We start from the raw sequence: 5,929 nt of genomic DNA on the forward strand, positions 1-5,929 counted from the left end.
GTTGGGGCTTATTGTTCTTTATTGTGACCTTTAGTCACTGCCAAAAACTGTAATTTAGGAAAGCAATTCTGTTTTTTTATGTTTTAGGATAATTTAAATAAGCAAATAGAAGTATTTAGCTGTTATAGCCACACGTACCACTGTTTACCAACCCTGACTTTTATTTGGGAGATTTGGTCTTTTATGTGCAGTCACAGTGACCAGAACAAAGAAGTAGGCAGTCACCAGAGACTACCTTGATTTTCTGTCTATATCTTTTTTATCTTATCCCATTATAGTTTATAGGATAGTGATACTTAAATGTTTACTGTTTTTTCCCTTACCTACCCTCACCTTCAGAATGTTCTCAACACAGAAGCCAGAGTAATTCTCTTAAAACCTAAGTAAGGTCATGTCATTCCTCTCCCCAGAACCCTCCAGGATCTCCCTAGGTCACTCAGTACAAAACAAAAGTCCTACCACCTGCCAGGCCCTCCGTGATCTGGCCTCGTGTCTGACTTCCCACACTCACACCTGCAGCCCCACTGGCCTCACTGTTCCTTAATCAGGCTGGGCAGACTCCTACCCCAAGGCCTTTGCATTTACTCTTCACTTTGTCTGGAAAGTTCTCCCCAGATCATGTCTTACTTCTTCACTGCAGAACCTTTCTTAAATGTCACCTTCTCTAAGAAGCTTTTCTTAGCCACCTTCAAAAATCTCACATATACCACCCATACTTCCTGTCCCCTTGCTTTTTTTTTTTTTTTCTCTTCAGCTCTTAACATTAGCAACCTAAAATATGTCTTACTTGATTTAAATTGCTCTCATAGACAGTAGGCTATAGGGCAGACAGTCATTTGTATATGTGGGTGTAGGCAGCAGTAAATATAAAATTGCGTGATGACGACGACGATGATGAAGATGATGCAGCTAACAGCACTTACATATGCCAGGCACTGACAAGCATAGGAAAAATTAACTGTTTACTCAGCAAATACTGAGTCACTGAAAATGACTTGGGTCAGTTGTTGCAGCTGTAACTTTGCTATAGCAGCAGTGAGTTGAAGGGAAGAAGAATTAGGAACATAGTACCCTACTTTTGAGGAAATATGATTGACTTTGATTTTAACAGAATAGACAGAGTTTAAGTGTGTTGGTTTCTGTTTTCTTACAGATATGACCCTATGTTTTAAAATGCTTAAAACATCTTAACCCTTTCCAGTTAAAGATGGGCGAGTACAATGTAGTTCAATTTTACAACATTCTCCTTAGTTTATGAAAGTTAAAAATAGAGCAAATTTTTAAATCACTAAAAATCCTGCAACTGTTTTGTGATCCATGGGACAAGAGAACATAACATTAGTTCATATACGCTCAAAAAGCTTATTCTCAAAAAGCTGCTTAAACGTAATTGAATTATTTTAATTCTTTTTCATTTTCCTTCCTTCTCCCAGTAGAAACACTGAAAAAATAATATAAATGGGTAAGGAACAGATTTTAAAAAAGAAAAAACGATCAAGTACATTATTAGTCTCTAGAATCACAGACTTGCAACTCGAGTTGGAAAGACACACAGCAGTCATCCATCTAGATCAGGAGTGTCAGTCCCTGGGAGAATTGAAAGGAGCATTGCAGGAGTTTGTGATAGTTGAAATGACCAGCATCGCCTTGGGAATTTGTTCAGCGGGGAGGGTCCTTGCCCTACTCTTCTGCGTCAAAGTCACTGTGAGTTTTTCAATAGAAATCATGTGAAAGAACTTTTTAAACTGTGGTCAATGATCTACCACAAATTCATGATGGGGGTGGAGATAGGATGGGAGCCACAGGGTCTAAAAACAAAATGAATACAACTATTCCAGCTCTAACTGACCTGCCCTCTGAATTCCCAGAGCAGTTGGTGGGTGCCAGTGGAGCAGGAGTTATGAACGCCAGTCATGGCCATAGCTTGCCAGGGTTGGAATCTGCTTTAATACCTATCAGTTGGGTGACCTTGGGCAAGTTCCCTGAGCTCTCTGTGACTCACTCAGGGATAATCATAATACCTTTCTCATGGATTTCAAAATGTTCTGTCTTCCCCTGTGAGAATGGAGATTTCATGATAAGAGGGACCTTGTATGTCTTACTCATTGAAATGTCCCCAATATACCACATCACAAGGGCTGCCTCTCCCTCTTCCCGGATTTCTTTGCTAAATTGTTTAACACCTCTACCAGATTTTTATAATCTGGCCTCACCCTACTGTTTCCTCCAACTAAAAGTACACCCTCCACCCTCTGGGCTGGTTCTCTCTCTAGGCTGGTGGGTGCCAGGGGAGCAGGAAGTAAGAAAGTTATGACGACAGCTTGCCAGGGTTGGAATCTGCTTTAACACCTGCCTACCAGTTGGGTGATCTTGGGAAAGTTTCCTGACCTTTCTGTGACTCAAATACTCAAATAGGTATAATCATAATACCTTTCTCATGGATTTAAAAATTATCTGTCTTCCCTTGCAAGAATGGAGATTTCATGATAAGTGGGACCTTGTTTGTCTTAATCATTGAAATACCCCCAATATACCACACTGTAAGCACTCAGTAAACATTTGTAATTTTTGTACATCAGGTGAACTAACATTAGAGTTATTTGTCAGACCTGGTGTTAGGTGCAACCATTAGAAATTATTAATGCTGTTCAACTACATACAAAAAGTTGACTATGTAAGGTAACGTTATAAAAACATTTTCATGTACATATCATCAAAACTATATAAGGATATAAGTAATGCTACTCTCTGCCCACCGGGTGGCCTCGCTCGGCAGGAGCAGTCACAGCTCTAACAACACTGGAGCTAACACTGCCTTTTCGATAAAGGTGTTTTCTTCTACCTCTGGCTTGCCCTTTGCCCTTCGCCCTTCTTTCCCGGGCAAAGCCAAGAACCCTCATGGACTAAGCTCTACTTGGGAGCTCATTTGCCCTGTATCAATGGTGACGCCTATTTCTTTGGGTTAATGTATAATTTAGAGACTATGCAACATATTTAATATAGCTGCTGGCATACAGTAACTAATTTTTAACTTTAGAAATGAATCAGGCCAGGAATGGTGGCTCATGCTTGTAATCCCAGCACTTTGGGAGGCTAAGGCAGGGGGATCACTTGAGGTCAGGAGTTTAAGATCAGCCTGGCCAACATGGTGAAACCCCGTCTCTACTAAAAACACAAAAAATATTAGCCGGGCTTGGTAGCACACGCCTGTAATTCAATCCCGGCTACTCAGGAGGGTGAGTGAAGCATGAGAATTTCTTCAACCTGGGAGGCGGAGGTTATACTATACTTCTTTTTTAAAATCTACTTTTTTCACTTAATATTTTCCCATGTCATTAATGCTTCTTTCTATATATATATATATATATTTTTTTTTTTTGAGATGGAGTCTCGCTCTGTCACCCAGGCTGGAGTGCAGTGGCCGGATCTCAGCTCACTGCAAGCTCCGCCTCCCGGGTTCACGCCATTCTCCTGCCTCAGCCTCCCGAGTAGCTGGGACTACAGGCGCCCGCCACCTAGCCCGGCTAAGTTTTTTTGTATTTTTAGTAGAGACGGGGTTTCACTGTGTTAGCCAGGATGGTCTCGATCTCCTGACCTCGTGATCCGCCCGTCTCGGCCTCCCAAAGTGCTGGGATTACAGGCTTGAGCCACCGTGCCCGGCCTATGCTTCTTTCAATATATTGGTGTTTTTTGGCTGCATAGGTTTTTATTATATGTATCCACTGCAATTTAATTAATCCTATCATTGAATGCATAGCATTTCAATATTTGCATTTTTTTCCTTCTTACAAGCACTAGGGCCATGAATAGATTTGTATCATTGGACATGTCTGTGAATATTTCCTTAGGAAAAATCCTAGAAGCAGAATGTCTTCGTGTATGTGCATGTACATTTCCAGGGACTGGAGGGTTGGTGTGGAGGGTGGAGTATGGTGGTATGCACATTTTAAAGGTTTTGGATTCATTTTCTCAAATTACCCTACAGAAAGGTACACATTGCTAATAGCAGTGCATGAGAGCCTCTTTCTCAGACCTTGGCCAATATGAAGAGATACTATTTTTAAAACCTTGACACGTAGGCAAGAATAATATGTGGTTTCACTCACAACTCTGTGATTATTAAAGTAGTTGATCTTTTTCAAAGTGTTTATAGAGCATTTTTACTTCTTCTTTGTAAGTTGCCTTCATGTCTTTGCCCATTTGGTTATTGTTGTTGATGTACGCTGTCTCGTTCATTGGTTATATCCCCAAGATCTGATATCTGACAGACTTGTGCTCTCATTTTACAAGATCATCATTTTATTAACTGTGATGGGATTTTGGATTTCATGCTTTATACTGAACTATCTCTTCCATGGAGAAGGCAGCATATTTAACATTTTTATAGTTGTTCCAATTAATATGTATTATTCAGACAGTCATCAAACATTTGTTGAACATCTGTGTGCAGGCACAGGCTAGTTGCTGCAAATGCAGAGATGAATTAGACAGTTTCTACCTTCAATAAGCTCAGAATCAGTAGCTGGGATTACAGGCGTGTGCCACCATGCCTGGCTAATTTTTGTATTTTTAGTAGAGACAGGGTTTCACCATGTTGGCCGGGCTGGTCTCCAACTCCTGACCTCAAGTGATCCGCCCACCTTGGCCTCCCAAAGTGCTGGGACTACAGGCATCAGCCACTGCGCCTGGCCTCTCTCTCTTTCTTTCTTTCTTTTTGTAGAGACAGGGTCTTGCTTTGTTGCCCAGGCTGGTCTTGAACTCCTAGGCTCAAGCAGTCCTCCTGCTTCAGCCTCCCAAGGTGCTGGGGTTACAGACATGAGTCACCTCACTCAGCATAAATACTTTTTTTTTTCCAAATAAAATCGTACATAAAACCCCAACAAATGCATACAGATGGAAATCAGAGACAGTGCCCTTAAACTGTGCCTTCCTTTCTTTTAGGATTGTCACAGAGCCCAGTTTGAAAACTCTCTCGTAGAGATAAGAATGAACATTGAAGTCCCTACCGTTACTAACTGAATGACTTAGAGTGAACTATTTAAACCTCTCCAGCCAGTTTCTTTATATCTAAAATGAGGATTAAAATAGTATCTTCCACATGCTAGTGTTTTAAGAATTGCGTGAGAAAATGATCTCATCTAAACTCCTGACTTTAAATGTTATCTGTACCCTGATTACTCGCAAATGTGCACCTCCAGCCTTAACTTCCCTTTTGAACTTGCACTTGGCAGAAATGAATATTGAACTGCCTACTTGATATTTCAACATGAATGCCAAATAGGCACCTCCAATTCAATATATTGTGAACTCCTGACCTCAGTCTCAAACCTCCTCCTCCCACCCTCCTCGCCATCTCATTAATGGTATCTACTTTTCCTTTTGCTCCAACCAAAACCTTGGAATCAACCATAATGCCTTTTTCCCACATTCCATATTCAAGACATTAGAAAAGACTGTTGGTTCTACCTTCAAAACACATGCAGAATCTAATCTTTTCCTACCACCTCCTCAGCTGCCACCCTGGCCAAGTCCCCATTTTCTCCCCACTGGATTAATGCAATAGCATCCTAACCGGTCTCACTCCCTCTCCCTTGCCCCCTTTCATGTGTCCTCACCATAGCAGCCAGGCTGATCCTGCTACAACCAAAGTCAGCGTATGTCATGCCTCTACTCAGAACCTCCCCATTTCACACGTCCCCGTTTCTCCCAGCGTAAAGCCAAAGCCCTCAGCATGGCTGAAGGACCCTCAGTGAGCTGGCTCCTGCTGCCTCCTGGCTCTTCATCCACTCCCTCCCTCGCCAGTGCCGCTGCAGCCTTCTGGCCTCGTTGGGCTTCCTGGAATGCTTTCTCAGATGTTGCCATGGCTACTTCCTCACCTCCTTCAGTATTTGCCTAAAGGTCACCAACTCAGTGAAACCGTTGTCTTCAT

This window comes from Macaca mulatta, chromosome 5 (assembly GCF_049350105.2).
Source record: "Macaca mulatta isolate MMU2019108-1 chromosome 5, T2T-MMU8v2.0, whole genome shotgun sequence".
NCBI classification, from domain to species: Eukaryota; Metazoa; Chordata; class Mammalia; order Primates; family Cercopithecidae; genus Macaca; species Macaca mulatta.